The sequence below is a fragment of the Pan troglodytes genome, chromosome 10, assembly GCF_028858775.2.
Source record: "Pan troglodytes isolate AG18354 chromosome 10, NHGRI_mPanTro3-v2.0_pri, whole genome shotgun sequence".
Taxonomy (NCBI): domain Eukaryota; kingdom Metazoa; phylum Chordata; class Mammalia; order Primates; family Hominidae; genus Pan; species Pan troglodytes.
This window is the reverse complement of record NC_072408.2, coordinates 116,164,000-116,181,316: the sequence shown is the minus strand read 5'-3', so window position 1 is coordinate 116,181,316 and position 17,317 is coordinate 116,164,000. Positions and strand designations below refer to the sequence as shown.

Genomic DNA, 17,317 nt, shown 5'->3' with positions numbered 1-17,317 from the left:
GAGAGTGAGCACAGGTTAAAGAAGGAAAATCAACATTGATTTACCCAAATGTACCTCCCTGCCAATAAAATGTAATATTAAAATGGGTAGTAGCCCTTTCTATTTATTGAGTTTTTACTGTGCACAGAGCCCGGTAACTGGGCAGTTTACAAATCTCTGTCTCATGTATTACCCACAACAACTCCATAGCCAGATGGTATTTTCCTCTTTGTGAAAGTATAAACAGGGAAGCTAAGTGATGGGGGAGGCTGTCGAAGGGATCAGAATTTCAGCCTCATCCCACTGCTGGGTAGACATGTGACTTTGACCAATGTCACTGCCTCCTTTGGACCTTGGCATGATAGAGATGTCAGGAACTACCTTCCCAACTACATCCTCTTCCAAGACAATCCTTCCCCCGCTCAGTCCTGTTGAAGGGGTGAGCTGAGCTGGTCGCATGTAGACAAGGGCATGGCACTACCCTGGCTTCAGCCAGGGAGGGGAATAGACCTACATTGGCAAGACAGAAATGGGCCTGGGAATCTGGGTTAGGGAGTGATATGGTTTGGCTGTGTCCCCACCCAAATCTCATCTTGAGTTGTAGCTCCCACAATTCCCATGTGTCATGGGAGGGACATGGTGGGAGGTAATTGAATCACGGGGGTGGGTCTTCCCTGTGCTGTTCTCATGACAGTGAACAAGTCTCACAAGATCTGATAGTTTTATAAAGGGGAGTTTCCCTGTACAAGTTCTCTATTTTCTGCTGCCATGTAAGACGTGCCTTTCGCCTTCTGTCATGATTGTGAGGCCTCCCCAGCCATGTGGAACTGTGAGTCCGTTAAACCTCTTTTTCTTTATAATTATAAATTACCCCAACTGAGGTATGTCTTTATCAGCAGCATGAAAATGGACTAATACAGGGGAGCCTATGAGGCTTAACTCATTTTGTCATGGAGAAGTGAATTACAGGGTTATGACGACCTATGCTGCTGACCATACTGGCCAATGCATAGGCAAAGACATCAATTTGCAATCCCAGAGATAGAAAGACAGACACAGACTCTTACAACCTGGTAACTTCTTGGTTCCCATGATATCTGGCCATATGTCCTGTAACATGGCACACATGTACATGTATGTCTATGGGGGTGTGTGTGTGAGAGAGATTTTTAAATATTATCATTAATACCCATCCAATTTTTAAGCGTCAAACAGTCTGAAAAGCAAAAGCCACTCTCATCTCTTTGAACCTCAGTCTCTCCCCAGAGGTTTACCACTCTTCCTTGTGCATCCTTCCTGAAAATTTATGCCTCGATATCATTTGGTTTTTGTATTTATCCAGACAAAATCACATAAGATGCAGCATGCTGCATTTTGCTTTTTTCTTCCTTAGCAATATATTCTCTTGGATAGAGAAAATTTGGTACATATACACCATGGAATACTGTGCAGCCATGAAAAGAATGAGCCAGGCATCGTGGCTCATTTGGATCACCTGAGGTCAGGAGTTTGAGACTAACCTGGCCAACATGGTGAAACCCTGTCTCTAGTAAAAGTACAAAAATTAGCCAGGTGTGGTGGCACATGCCTGTAATCCCAGCTACTTGGGAGGCTGAGGCAGGAGAATTGCTTGAACCCAGGAGGCAGAATTTGCAGTGAGCCGAGATCACACCACTACACTCCAGCCTGGGTGACAACAGTGAAACTCAGTCTCAAAAAAAAAAAAAAAAAAGAAAGAAAGAAATCATGTCCTTTGCAGCAACATGGATGCAGCTACCGGCCATTACCCTAAGTTAATTAATGCAGGAACAGAAAACCAATTATGGCATGTTCTCACAAGTGGGAGCTAAACGCTGGGTACTCATGGACATGAAGATGGCAACAACAGAAACTGAGGACTGCTGGAGGGGGAAGGAAGAGAGGGGGAAAGGGTTGAAAAACTAACTATTGGGTACTGAGCATCACACAATAAACCCAGGTAATAAACCTGCACGTGTACCCCTGAATCTAAAATAAAAGTTGGAAAAACCCCAATATATCCTTAACATCTTTTCCTATCAGCAAGAACCCTTTTTTTTTTTTTTTTTTTTTTTTTTTAAGATGGAGTCTTGCTTTGTTGCCCAGGCTGATCTCAGCTCACTGCAACCTCCACCTCTCGGGTTCAAGCAATTCTCCTGCCTCAGCCTCCCGAGTAGCTGGGATTAAAGGTGTGTGCCACTGCACCTGGCTAATTTTTATATTTTTAGTAGAGGTTGGGTTTCACCACGTTGCCCAGGATGGTCTCAAACTCCTGACCTCAGGTGATCCGCCTGCCTCGGCCTCCCAAAGTGCTGGGATTACAGGCATGAGCCACCGTGCCCAGCCTATCTTATTCTTTTTAATGACTGTAAGTTGTCCCATTGTTTATTACCTTCAATTATCTGCCAAACATCTATTGAGCTCTTTTTACATCTCAAGCCCTGCTTTAGGCACTTGCTTGGGATATTTCAGTGAACAAGCCAGAAAGATATTCCTGTCCTTGAGGAGCGGACAGTCCTATAAACTAACTTTGATTTTAGTTTTGCATGTCACAAACCATCTTGTAATGGGCATCTTCCTGCTTATAATTTGGCCTCTTCTTTGAGAGAACCAGTAGGAGATACTTGCAGAGGAGGAATTGCTAGGTCAAGACAATTTGGAGAGCTTACTTAGCAAATATTCATCAAAAAGATTGCTGCTGGTCATGAGTGGTGGTGCAACACCTGTAGTCCCAGCAACTCAGGAGGCTGAAGCGGGAGCATCATATGAGCCCAGGAGTTTGAGGTCGCAGTGAGCCATGATTGTGCCACTGCACTCCAGCCTGGGTGACAAAGCAAGACCTTGTCTTTAAAAACTAATTTAAAAATAGGCCAGGCATGGTAGCTCACGCCTGTAATCCCAGCACTTTGGGAGGCGGAGGCGGGCGGATCACGAGGTCAGGAGATCGAGACCATCCTGGCTAACACGGTGAAACCCTGTCTCTACTAAAAATACAAAAAAATTAGCCGGGTGTGGTGGCGGGCGCCTGTAGTCCCAGCTACTCAGGAGGCTGAGGCAGGAGAATGGGGTGAACCTGGGAGGTGGAGCTTGCAGTGAGCCGAGATAGTGTCATTGTACTCCAGCCTGGACGACAGAGCAAGACTCTGTCTCAAAATAAGTAAATAAATAAATAAATAAATAAATACATGAATAATAAATAAATATAAAAGATTGCCGCAACTTCCCCTTCCACAAACTGGGTATGAAAATGCAGTTTTCCCCCAAATCTCTTTAGTACTTGTGTTATGGGTCTTTTAAAAAATTTTCTCCAGCAATGTAGCTGGAGATGGAAGCATTCCCTGAATTGCAAGCGAGAGAGAACATATTTTTGTACAGGTGACGGGCTTTTGTATCTCTTTTTCTATGATCCACCTACTCATATCCTTCCTAAGGGTCTAAGGAGAACTTATTTTTGTCTTTCATTTGTATGGTCTCTTTGTAAAGTTAGGAAATTAGCCTTTTCCTATGCACTGTGAATATTTTTCCCCATTTTCCCATTTTTCTTTTGACTTTGCTTATGAAACTTTTCCTGCAGAGAAATATCTGATGAAAGTAACTATGTAAAAGTGAGTTTTTCCTCCCCTGGAAGTAGCAGATGATAAAATAACAATTGACATACAGGTTGAGTATCCCTTATTTGAACTGCTTGGGACAAGAAATACATGAGATTTTGAACTTTCTTCTGATTTTGGAATATTTGCATTATGCTTGCTGGTTGAGCATCTCACATCTGAAAATCTGAAATCCAAAATTCTCCAATGACCGTTTCCTTTGAGCATCAAGTGGGCACTCATAAAGTTTCGGATTTGCGGGCATTTTGCATTTTTGGATCTGGGAAGTTCAATCTGTAATAATAAGTGACAATGTTTCTACAGCTGGTAAGTGGCAGAGCTGAGATTCAACCCACATCCATCATGCTTCTTGCTCATCCTTCTTGCCTCTACTCAGTTTGACCTTTTATATATCAAATGCAAATGTTCTGTCTACATCTGTTCACTGCTCAATTTTGCACTTTGTTGCTTTGCATTTATAATTAAGTTTTTCTGCATCTGAGGGAGAGTCACTGATTAGTCTGGCACAGGGAGCTTCCCGTTCTTTGGCAAGGAGATTGTTCTGGAAGTTCAGAAAGAGGCACCTGAGTACGGTTTCTTGTCCTCTTAAACCGTGAAACAAACCCCACAGCTATACGGTCTCAAGCCAGTTCCACATTTGTTTCAAGGATTCTTACATGGTTAGCCTTGAGGGGTACTGAGAGGCCCCTGACTTCTCCAAGCCTGCCCCCACCTTGAATAAACTATAGCATTGGCTAACAATTCACCCCTGGATCCCTTTACTTCAGGCACTTAAAGTTGATGGGCCATTGGTACACAGACTGAAGTTGACAGGACTTAGATTGAAGTTAATGGGACATTGGTACACAGATTAAAGTTGATGGAACCCTGGTTTGGGACATTTTGCAAAAAGAAGTGATTGGAAAGAAAAGGCATAAGAAGTTCTGAAGAAGGCACATCTGGGTGGTCTAGGACAGCGGTCAGTGGTCCCCAACCTTTTTGTCGCCAGGGACTGGTTTCGTGGAAGACAATTTTTCCATGGACGGGAGAAGAGGGAGGGAATGGTTTCAGGATGAAACTCCTGCTCCACCTGAGATCACCAGGCGTTAGATCCTCATAAGGAGTGTTCAACCTAGATCCTTCACACGTGCAGTTCACAACAGGCTTCACAATCCTGTGAGAGTCTAATGCTGCCACGGATCTAACAGGAGGCGGAGCGTCGGCAGTGATGCTAGCTCACCCACCACTCATCTCCTGCTGTGCGGCCCGGTTCCTAACAGGCCACTGACCGGTACCAGTCCACTGCCCAGGGGTTGGGTACCCCTGGTCTAAATGGTAGGAGCTCACAGAAGCATCTAGGCCTCCCGTTCCATCATGCAGCCTGCATGTTGGCTCTGGGCCATGGTCTCACATTGGTCATCTCATCATCTTATTTAATCCTCACAACCCCCCTGTGAAATAGGTATTATCATCTTGATTTTTCAAAAGAGCAAACTAAGGCTCAACTATCTAAGACCCACAGATGGTAAGCAAGGAAGGCAGGATTCAAAATCAACAGCTGAACTCCAGATCCTGTGCTCCCAACCAGCCTCCAACCAAGCTCACCACCTCCACTGAGGCTCCAAGTGTCCGAGGGAGGGGAAAAGTACCAGAAGAAAGAGACTGAGAAGAAAGCCCCAAAGCCATAATTCTAAATAGACGCTTGATCTACTTCAGTTTTGCCTAGATACAGCCATCTGCCTGGGAAGTATTTTCAGTTTCATGACGGAACTGGAATTGGCCCATGCTGAGCTCTGTTACTGTTAGTTCAGTTGCTGGTTCCTATTTAAAGATTACCTTGTTTATTTATTTATTTTAAGAGACAGGGTCTTGCTCTGTTGCCCAGGCTGGAGTGTAGTGGCACAATCATAGTTCACTGCAGCCTTGAACTCTGGGATTCAAGTGATCCTCCTGCCTCAGCCTCTCAAGTAGCTGGGACTACAAGTACACACTACCACATCAAGCTAAGTCTTGTTTTTAATTTTTTGTAGAGACAATGTCTTACTATGTTGCCCAGGCTGGACTTGATCTCCTAGCCTCAAGCGATCCTCCCGCCTCGGCCTTCCAAATCACTGGGATTATAGTTGTGAACCACCACGCCCTGCCTGAAGATTGCCTTTTGATGCTCAACATCAGTAATAATTAAATGTATGCAAATTAAATCAGCAGTACCAAGTTATTACCATAAGGTGACAAATAAGGGAAAGAATAATACTTGTGTATTAATTCTGACAAGGTTGAAGTGAAATTATAACCCAAACACACTGGAGGTAGCATTGTAAATTTTGATTATCCCTTTGAAAGGTAACATTATCATATGGAAAAAAAATGTATTGCTATTCCTTAGGACTTTGACTAGGGAAATATTTTAAGCAATTACAAAAATTATCTGTGTTTCTGTGGTGTTATCTAAAATGGTGATTTACATTAAATTTACAACAATAAGACATAATAGTAATGCCTATGAACATTATGTAACCAATATTTTCTGCCTTTTAAAAAAGAACGTGGGAAGCCGAGGCAGGTGGATCGCTTGAGCTCAGGAGCTCAAGCCTAGCCTGGGCAATATGGAGAAACCCCATCTCTACAAAAAATACAAAAATTAGCCTGGCATAGTGGTGCATGCCCAGTAGTCCCAGGTACTGGGGACCTGAGGTGGGAGGATTGAGCCCCCGAGTTTGAGGCTGCAGTGAGCAGTGTTCACGCCACCACACCCCAGGCCTGGGCAAAAAAGTGAGACCCTGCTCAAAAAGAACAGCAGAATACAATGTATATGGACACTATGATTATTAAATATGTATGTATGTGTATGCTTATCCACACAGACTGGACTGGACAGACAGTTACATGAGGCAGGAGGTACAGGTACTGGATTGCCCATGCTCTTCCCACTTCTTTTTTTTTTTTTTTTTTTTTAAGACATGGTCTCTCTCTGTTGCCCAGTCTGGAGTGCAGTGGCATCATCTTGGCTCACTGCAACCTCTGCCTACCAGGTTCAAACAATTCTCCTGCCTCAGACTTCCCGGCTAACATATTTTTTGTATTTTTTGGTAGAGATGGGGTTTCACCATGTTGGTAAAGCTGGTCTCAAACTCCAAACCTCAAGTGATCCACCCACCTCAGCCTCCCAAAGTGCTGGGATTACAGGCTTGAGCCACTGTGCCCAGCCTGACCCACTTCTGATGTCTGTCTGTTCTCCCCACTGACTTGTCAGACACGGGGTCCAAGAGTATTTTATTTCTTTTTCGTCTTGCTATGTTACCCTATGTTTTTCCTCCACCAGCATCTATGCCTCCTCCTCTGACTTCTCCCAGAGGTGCATCTTCTCGCAGGTGGGACTGGCCAGCAAGACGCGCCTTCTTTTTTTTGAGACGGAGTTTCTCTCTTGTTGCCCAGGCTGGACTGCAATGGCGTGATCTCAGCTCTCTGCAACCTCTGCCTCCTGGGTTCAAGCGATTCTCCTGCCTCAGCCTCCCAAGTAGCTGGGATTACAGACATGCACCACCGTACGCGGCTAATTTTGTATTTTTAGTAGAGTTGGGGTTTCACCATGTTGGCCAGGCTGGTCTCAAACTCTTGACCTCAAGTGATCCACTCGTCTCGGCCTCCCAAAGTGCTGGATTACAGGCGTGAGCCACCGCGCCCGGCCGACGCTCCCTCTTATGTAGCCACGAGGAAGGTGGAAGACACAGCTAGACTTCTGGATTCCTCTCTTCAGGAGCCTAGATCTGCATTTCAGGGGCATGGGGAAAGAAGATATCTACCACCGGGACTGGGTAAGTGGGAGAAGCACCCTAGGGAATACTCTCCTTGGTCAGGGGCAACAAACGAAATGTACTCACAACATCTAGGAAAGATACTAAATGTATTATGAAGAAAAAAGAAACAATTTACCATTTAACTAGCATGTAATTTTTTTTGTGCCAAACAAAGCAACATGCTGCATGCCGATATGGGCATATTAAAGGATGCATATCAAATGTGCTGGTGAGGAAGGAAGTGCCTAATTGCGGAGATAACTATGAGGGAGATGAAAGAAGGAAAAGAAATTGGGAGAGAGGCTTTGGAAAGAGCAAAACAGTTGTGTGCTATGAACGAGGGACTCTCCAACTTCACTCCCTGCATCTAAGGCCAAAAGAAAACAACTTATTCTTTCTTGGCATAATTTAGGTTGTTTCTATTGCTTGCAACCAATGAAACTGATGGACTGCAAGATATGCTATGGCAAAATATGGCACATTGGCACTTGAAAGAGGAGCCAAAGCAGGCCACAGAAACTGGGTGACTTTGCCTTAAAAAGTAGGTGATTAAGACCCTCATTCCAGAGGGGTCTTTAGTATACATAGAGGAAAGGAATGTCCTCATCTGTGAAGACACGGAAATACCAAGAAGAATGTGGACAAACAGGCCTTGCTAAGTTTCTCCCGGTTTATTACCGTTAGATCAAACCCATCCTCTTTTGTCCAATCCTACTTCTACATGACTGTCCCCTCTTCATCAAACCCAAGCACAAATATACAGTTTTCTGTGGGTCTTCATTTCTGAAGGCTCCTGTGATGTGTTAAACAAATTCAATAAATTTATATACTTTTCTCTTGTTAATCTGTCTTTTGTAATTGGTTTCTCAGTCATGAACCTGCAAAGTTAAAAAAGATAGTACCTTTTCTCCCCTACAAAACAAAACATAGTGGATGACATAATTTTCAATAATAATATTTAAATGCAGAAGAAAAACAGATTCTCTTTTGGCTCAAACCAGACTTCATATCAAAACTAGAAGGCTGAATACAGAAAGATGTCCTTTCAATACATCTCACAGTCAACGGAGTCCTGCCTTCTCTCAATAAAATAATCAAGGACACACAGCTCATGTTTATGTCACCCAACAATTGTTTGGTGACTTGTGGTTTATAGGGAAGAGCTCTCATTTTTGCTGACAGAATTACTAAGCCTTTGGGTGGCTGAGCAATAAATGATATTGTCTATCTGCTTTCTTTTTCCAAACTTAAACAGAAGGCAATCTGCCCCAATCCAAAGACAATTATTAATGACTCCCATGGCTGCGTGATTCACTTGTGATTTTTGCCCTGTCCAAATCTCATCTTTTCTGTTACTGACTCAATTGTTTTCTTTGCATTGATGCAAGATTAACAACAACAGGGCCTCCCTTCATCTTGTTCTATGTAATAGTGTTGCACAGCAAAGCATTGGGTTTGCTGGTTAGTGGTTCTTCTTCTTTTTTTTTTTTTTTTTTTTTGTGAGACAAGGTCTTGCTCTGTCACCCAGTCTGCTGGAGTGCAGTGGCACAATCACAGCTCACAGCAACCTCGACCTCCTGAGCTCAAGTGATCCTCCTGCCTCAGCCTCCAAGTAGCTGGGACCATGCAGGCACGTCCCACCTCACCTGGCTAATTTTAAAAAAATTTTCATAGAGACAGGGTTTTGCCATGTTGGCCAAGCTGGTCATGAACTCCTGAGCTCAAGTGATCTGCCTGCCTCGGCCTCCCAAAGTGCTGGGATTACAGGCATGAGCCACTGCACCTGGCCTGCTAGTTTTCGTGACACATATTAAGACATAATTGTGCTCATCTCTATGCCAGTTAGAATCATCTAGATGCTTTCACTTTGTGAAACTAGTTTGATTTTTTTAAGTTTTTTTGGGAGGTAAGTCCTCAGCAAATGACTCAAAAACGAGTCACGAAAATCCAAATAGTGGTTATCTTTAGTGGGTATGAAGGGAGTTAAGTGGAGGAGGTATATGAGGGGCTTCTGGGGTGCTAGAACCTTCTATGTCTTTACCTGGATGGTTACTACATGGGTGTACACTTTATAATTTATTAAGTTGCACATTTATTTTATGCACTTTTCAGTGTGTGGGTTATGTCCTACAATAATAAGCCTTTTAAAAACATTGCATGGCAAAATTCTGTTGTATTTTCCTTCCAAGAAAAGAATTGGGACAACAGTTCCAATGGTCAGAGAAAGGCCACACTTTGATTTTTCACTTATTCTTTATAAAATTACAGGTGGGGAAGCCAAGTAGGTGAGAAGCCTTATTTTATCTGGAAAATTAGACTTGTGGAGATAGCAGGGAAATAGCAAAAGGAAAAGAGAACAACTTGACAGACGTGAGTTGTGTTCATAGGTTGGGAAGGAGACTCTATCAGTACTCCGTTATACCTTCAAAAAGTGTAGATTATTGTTTCTATTTCTCCCCTAACATAGAATCCTGTGGTTGTCTCATGTCTAAAATGTAAAAACCAACCAAGATTTTAGGCAGTCTTGTAAACAAGACCTATTTCTGTTAACCTCTCTAATTCACAATTGAGAAATGCTCATTCGTTTTTTTCTTTATGGAGTTCAGTATGATTATTCTCATGGAGAAAGAGCAAGACTATAGATTTTTTTGACTCCAGTTCACACATCTTCCATAAGGACCAAGGAAATATTTTCCATGGAACAAACACACCTACTCTCTACCCTCATGAAGGCAGATGCTTGAGAAGTTAGAAAACTATGTGTTTCTCAAAACATTTAGCCTACAGTCATCAGAAAACAACAGCTATTCTTGTCTTCAGTCCTCAATATTATTAGTGAAGAGAGAGAGAGAGACAGAGACAGAGAAGAGAGATGGGGCAGGCTAGACCCTGGCTATGGTGGTCGCCTAATTGGCAACAAAGCATCGTTGAAACTCTGAAGTTCACATCTCTGCATTGATTCACGAGGCACCAGAAACTCCCATTAATTTTGTCATAAACCGATTAGAGCTGGTACACAAACTCAAGGGTCTCAGTATTTAGAGAGACAATGAATAGCCACCCAAATCCCAATACTTTCCCCAGTAAAACCCACTGGGAAACTCTGAATAAGTTCACAACGAGGTGACATTTGAAATTCCCTGCAGTCTCATATTTATCCACATACATCCAGGAAATAAAAAAAAAAAGAAAGAAGAAAAAGAAAAAAGAAGGGTAGCCAAGACAAAGTGCCAGCTACCCATTCCTGGGACCTCTTGCTTGTTCCTAAGAAATAGGCTCCAAGAATCTTGTAAAGGGCTGACCGTCCGGCCGCCGGAACAGGACAGAGGTCGCGGGGAGTCGCTTCACTTTCCCAAATCAAAAGAGGGGAAAGTAAGTGAGAAAATCTCCCGAGTTCAAACATTCCTTTAAACTCCACAACTTTAAATACTAACTGCGTTTCATGGCTGCCATCTTGAAAAACATTAGTTTGCCAAAGACGCCCTTTGATTCCCATTTGGGATGGAAACGCTTGCAGATAATCCATTGAAACAGGTCCGCACAAAGGCCTTTTCGCAACAATCATGGTGCTTGTGAAGGACAACATTTTTGTGCGCAAAATAAAACATTTTAATGCGCTACAATCCATTACACATATAGCCCTCCATTTCCTTTCAGTAATTATTCATTAGAAAACATTTAACGTCACTGTGGATTTCACACTAGGCAGTCCGGACACAAAGAACAAGAGATGGCCCATTTATAAGGGGCTGGGGCCTTCTTTTCTAATCTGAGAAACTCCAAGGAGGTGGGGCCCGCGGGACACAACAGGCAGGCTAAATTGTGCGGTTAACGGTCAAAGCCCCCCTGCCTACTTTGACACTCATTTAAAGATGACAGGGAACAATAGAGATTTGTTCTGTGCAACCCTTTCTTGTTATGCCGGCGACATCAGCTCCGCACATGAAACTGCCCGATATTTCATTCCACCTGCCACCTCCCTCCCGCCTCGGTCGACTCTCTCCTCTGCTACTTTGCTTGTCCCCACTTTAACACAAAGAGACAGGTAAAGAATATCGTTAAGAAGGGTCCATTCAGCATGTCAGCTTTCATAATACAATTGCCTGTCAGGTTCCCCATGAGCTATGAGGCGCTCAAATGTCTGGGTTTAGGCCAGAAATCCGAACCACGGTTAGGTTAGTGAGCGGGGACAGCTCCCCGGCCACCCCCTGCCCTCCCGTAGCGGAAGGCCATCTCCCGGGCACAGACACCGAAAACCATCTTGGCTAACAAGAGTTTGAAACACTTGGTATACATCAGCGAAGGACCACATGCCAACTCCTGATGGGCTGGGTGTATATTCCTTGAATGCCTGTGTTTAAAAATTTTACTAAAAACTCATACCCAAAGGCCCAAAACCCTATTGGAAAGGTTGGGAAATATTTATCTTAGAGCCTTTTTTTTTTTTTTTTTTAAACACCACAGGATGCTTCCCCCAGAAGTGGTGGAGGAAAAAAAAAAAAAAAAATCTTAAAGCCTCGCCAGATTATCTGATGTAACTAATCATAAAGGAATATGTACAGACCTAAAACGCTCATGGTATCGCTTTTACTCTGCATACTGCAGAGAACACACTATCTCGTGATGCTTGCAGAATGCACTGAGAGGAAACCAGTGAGTCAGAATAGGAACTGGCTTTCATAAAAAGCCTTTCGAAAACATTGCATGGCAAAATTCTGTTGTATTTTCCCTCAAAGAAAAGAATTAGGACAACAGTCCCGGAGACGAAGTCCACACTTTCATTTTCAACTTACTCTTTATAAAATTACAGTTAGGGAAGCTAAGTGGGTGAGAAGCCCTGTTTTATCTGGAAAATTAGTTAGCCTTGTGGAGATAGCAGGGAAATAGCAGAACCAAAAGAGATCAACTTGATTATACCGTCAAAAAGGGTAGATTATTGTTTCTATTTCTCCCCTAAGACGGAATCCTGTGGTTGCCTTATGTCTAAGGCTTAAAAACCAACCAGGACTTCAGGTTTACAGTCTTGTATACCTTTTTACATTTCTAAAAAAATGACTTGTGTCACTGTGTTATTTTTCTTATGACAGCAATCCTGATATTTGCACATTACATTTGCTTCTGGTAATTGTCATGATGCGTTATTGAAAACTGCCTCTGGTCATTGAGCCAAACCTAAGAACATACTAGATATCAGTGGATGCTTAAGTAGAAAGCAATATTCATAATGATGCCAACTGTAGAAACTCAGTGAGTGGTCAAGGAAATTCAAAAAGCAAGAACAGTTTTGCTGCTCTGCATGAAAAATCAGCAAATGATGGCCCATGGCCCCAGTCCAGCCCACTGCCTGTTTTAGAATGACACGAGCTAAGAATGGCTTTTACATTTTTAAATGGTTGGGAGAAAAAAATCAAGAGAATAGTATTTCATGGCATGAGAAATGGTTAAGAGAAAAAAAATCAAGAGAATAGTATTTCATGGCATGAGAAAATTATATGAAATTCAAATTTCAGTATTCATAAATAAAGTTTTATTGGAACACAGACACATTTATGTTTGCCTGTGGCTGCTTTTATGCTACAAAGAGGTGAGCCTAAGATACTTACTATCTGGCCCTTTACAGAAAAAGTTTGCCAACCCTGTTCAATGTCCCGTTTAGCACACATCCTTCTTTCCTTAGGAACCATATTTCTGAATCAATGGTATTTTAAAACTGCACACACCAAGAGAAGCAAAGTGGAATTTCAAATATAACCCTTTTCCAATCAATGTTTAATGGTTTGTAATACATCCCTCAAGTTGGGATACTTCTAAATTAGGACCTTTTTTTATTCCCAGCAGCTCTGTGTTCACAGCACCTAACAGTGTTGAAAAAGAATGCTATTTAAAACCCGAGTTGAGACATCACCTTTCCAAACCCATGATTGCTTCCTGGCTCACTAAACACGAACCAGAAATTAATGCTGCAAAGAGCAGGTAGTAGTTTCCTCATATAACTGAATGCATTTTTGTTCAATGACCAGATGGAGAGGGCTGCTCTCTAGGAAGCCCCTCAGAAGGTGCTGTCCCCAATTTGGAATAATATTCAGTGGCAGCTAAAATGTAAACCAAACACACATCAAGAAAGAAGCACGGTCTGATGCTTTGATTCAAGGGGTCTTAGCTATGGAATTTACAAGGATCAAATCTGAGAATGATAATATTGCAAGTTTTTATGTGTTTGATTTACCCAACACTGACAGCTCTACAGTTGAAATGAAGGATTATCTTTTTATCTAACAACAAGGGGACTGTTGGTGTTTTATTATCCAGCTGCAGCCTCTTAATCACCACTGAATGCGTATAATTATGAATATCAGCAAACAGAATAGTGCTTCTAAATTACCTTAGAGATTAGTCTCCTAGTAAAAATGAGAGCAGTTCATAGTCTTAAATTGGCCCATGGGAGTTAGAGGTGGAGGGGAAAAAAATGCCATTACATGACCATCTTTTTCAGCACAAATAGAGGGTTAAAAAACATTAAATGCAAAGCCTAGTCTTCTTGCACTACTTCCTACTGATAAATGTTAGAAAAAAAAATTGTTGGAAGTTTATAGCAGTTTTAAATAGAGGATATATATTCTGATCACATTTAAGCTTTCCCAGAGCCCATGAGGTTCTTTGAAGTTGTTTACCTAAAAGAATTTGTAGCTGATCTTGTAAAAAAACAAAAAAACAAAAACAAACAGAAAGGGCTTTTCTTGCCTTAAGGAGAATCCTCCTGGTATCCACAGCTATCTTTCTCTGGAACAAAAGATATTTCATGGTCTGGGAGCCTTGCAAACACTCAGTAGAAATTGGATATTGACAATGGATTATGTTAAAACCTGTTTGGACCATCAAATGCAAATTTTTTTCAGGGTTTTGTTTTTTCATCTCAGTCTGAGTCCCTTGGGTTAGTAAGAAAATTAGTAGACTTCACACAGTAGACAGCTTTCAACATGGCTTTTAAATTATTCATCACCCAAAAAGGGGTGTTTAAATAATACTTGGTTAAAAGTGGTTGTGACTTGAGGTACATTTAGAAACCACTTAAAGCTAAGGCTGTGGCCAGGTGTGGTGGCTCACGCCTGTAATCCGAGCACTTTGCGAGGCCAGGACGGGCAGATCACTTGAGGTCAGGAGTTTAAGATCAGCCTGGCCAACATGATGAAACCCTATCTCTACTAAAAATACCAAAAAAAAAAAAAAAAAAAAATTTGCTGGGCGTGGCAGCACACACCTGTAATCCCAGCTACTTGGGAGGCTGAGGCAGGAGTCAGAGGTTGCAGTGAGCCAAGATCAGGCCACTGCACTCCAGCCTGGGTGACAGAGACTTCATCTCCAAAAAAAAAAAAAAAGAAAAACCAAAAAACAAACAAAGAAAAACCAAACCAAACAAAACAAAACAAAAACAAACCCAAAAAACAAAAACCTAAGGCTGTGGTCCTCAAACCTCAGCATGCAGGAATTTTACATGCAGGATGCAAACTTTAGCATCCTGGTGGATCTAGAAAACCCACAAGAGGAGGGCTCAGGAAGCTGCATGCTCGACAGGTATCGTAGATAATTTCTATAAGGGTATATCCCAGGCCCATAGCTATAAGCCCTTAAATTGTGGTCCATGGATGCAGTTCGAGCATCCACAGAACAAAACCTCAGGTCCTGCTTGAGTCAGAATCTGCATTTTAACAAGTTCCCTGAGGTGATTCAGGTGCACTTTGCTGTTTAAATTACATGGGTGTGAATATGACCCAGTCGTACGTTTCCCCAGTGATCTAGGGAAAATTTAAAGATTAAGTTAAGGAAGATTGCACGTAAGGAGAATTGTTATTCCCCTGAAGTCATGTGAATACAGAAACATTCATATTGAAGACCACCAGAGACAGAAAACTCCACCAAACACTGTGGGGTAGAAAAGGGGGCTCACAGAGGAGGGAGGAAGAAACCAAGACCACCAGGATAGACTTCTGCCAGCTCTGGCTACCAGGAACTCAGGGCCTGTTGACTGTGCGGATGGCAAGGCCAGCTTTTCCTTCTTTTCCCACAACTAGACCTTATTAGAATTTTTCCAACCCCTTTTCCTCCATACCAAATGCAAGTCAGGCTATTTCTCGTTTGTAATACTAAACTTGCCAAGGAGGACAGGCCCCCTATTCTCTTCTCTTCCTTCTGGAGAGTTGGGCCAAAAAGGTCTAATCTCAAATGTGTGAAAGTAAAGGCTAGGCAGACACTGAAACCAAAAAGATACTGCTAGTCCCTAAGATTCCTCTTCTTGAAGAAACATATTTTTTTCTGTCCCAATTTTTAAATAAAAAGCAAAATATACAAGCTCTTTAGCCAGAAACTGGCTATGTTTACTGGAAACATTCATTCCCTAAAGGGCAGACATCTTGGGCACTTATCCTGGGCATGTGGTAACCTGGGAATTGCAGGCTGGGATTTCTTTTCTTTTTTTTTTTTTTTTTTTTTTTTTAGACAGAGTCTCGCTCTGTCACCCAGGCTGGAGTGCAGTGGCGTGATCTCGGCTCACTGCAATCTCCACCTCCTGGGTTAAAGCGATTCTCCTGCCTCAGCCTCCTGAGTAGCTCAGACTACAGGCGCGTGCCACCACACTCGGCTAATCTTTTGTATTTTTTTCTTTTCTTTTTTTTTTTTTTGTAGAGACAAGAGATTTCACTGTATTAGCCAGGATGGTCTCGATCTCCTGACTTCGTGATCTGCCCGCCTCAGCCTCCCAAAGTGCTGGGATTACAGGCTTGAGCCACTGTGCCTGGCTTCAGGCTGGGATTTTTATAGCTTATTATGGCAAGGGAGGAGACGGAGAGTAAAAGAAGAAGAAAGAGCATACACAGTCACCCCTTGTGTGACAAATATGCAAGAAATAAAGATAAATGTGTACAATTCTTACAATTTTACTTTTCTGAATTTTGCTATTGCACTGAATGATTTGTGATAAGACAGATGGGGATGAAAAATATACTTATTAAATAAAGTTATTAAAAGCCCCTAAAACTCTTTAAAATGGGATCTTTTTGTTTGATTACAGAAGAATTACACCTTTATTTTAGACATTCTGGAAAAAATGCAACAAAGAGAATAAAAATCATTCATAATCCCACTGCTCAGAAATTACCACTGCTGGCCAGGCGCGGTGGCTAACGCCTGAATCCCAGCACTTTGGGGGCTGAGGCGGGCAGATCACCTGAGGTCAGGAGTTTTGAGAGACCAGCCTGGCCGACATGGTGAAACCCCGTTTCTACTAAAAATAAAAAAAATTAGCCAAGTGTGGTGGTGGGTGCCTGTAATACCAGCTACTTAGGAGGCTGAGGCAGGAGAAGCACTTGAACCTGGGAGGCGGGGGTTGCAGTGAGCCGAGATCGTGCCACTGCACTCCAGCCTGGGTGACAGAGCAAGACTGCTTATTGTGGAATATTCCTTCTAGTTCTCCCCACCCCTGTGCATGTGTGTGGGTGTATAAATAATACTCGGATAACATTTTATATATGGTTTTAGATCATTTTAAAAATAACGTGATTCATCTTTATAAATTAAGAACGACACACCTAAATATATTTCAAATATCACATCATTTAGATTTGAAACATCTAGAATTACAAGTTTAGGAATCAAAATTCAAGCAACAGTTTATTTCCCGGTAAGTTCTATAACCACAATTTTTTAAAAATTAATTAATTAATTTATTTATTGAGATGGCGTCTTGCTCTGTCGCCCAGGCTGGAGTGCAATGGCGCAATATCGGCTCACTGCAACCTCCGCCTCCCGGGTTCAAGCGATTTTCCTGCCTCAGCCTCCTGAGTAGCTGGGATTACAGGTGTGTACCACCATACCCGGCTAATTTTTGTCTTTAGTAGTGATGGAGTTTCACCGTGTTGGCCAGGCTGGTCTCAAACTCCT

At 42.4% G+C, this 17,317-nt stretch overlaps 1 long non-coding RNA gene across 1 annotated transcript; it reads left to right on the top strand.

Moving 5' to 3' along the window:
- Positions 1 to 8,889: 8,889 nt before the first annotated feature.
- LOC104001686 (uncharacterized) lies at positions 8,890 to 16,312 on the top strand. The gene is made up of 3 exons (XR_673607.4): positions 8,890 to 11,429; positions 13,223 to 13,357; positions 16,064 to 16,312. It is a non-coding gene; the product is annotated as an uncharacterized LOC104001686 (long non-coding RNA).
- Positions 16,313 to 17,317: the final 1,005 nt, after the last annotated feature.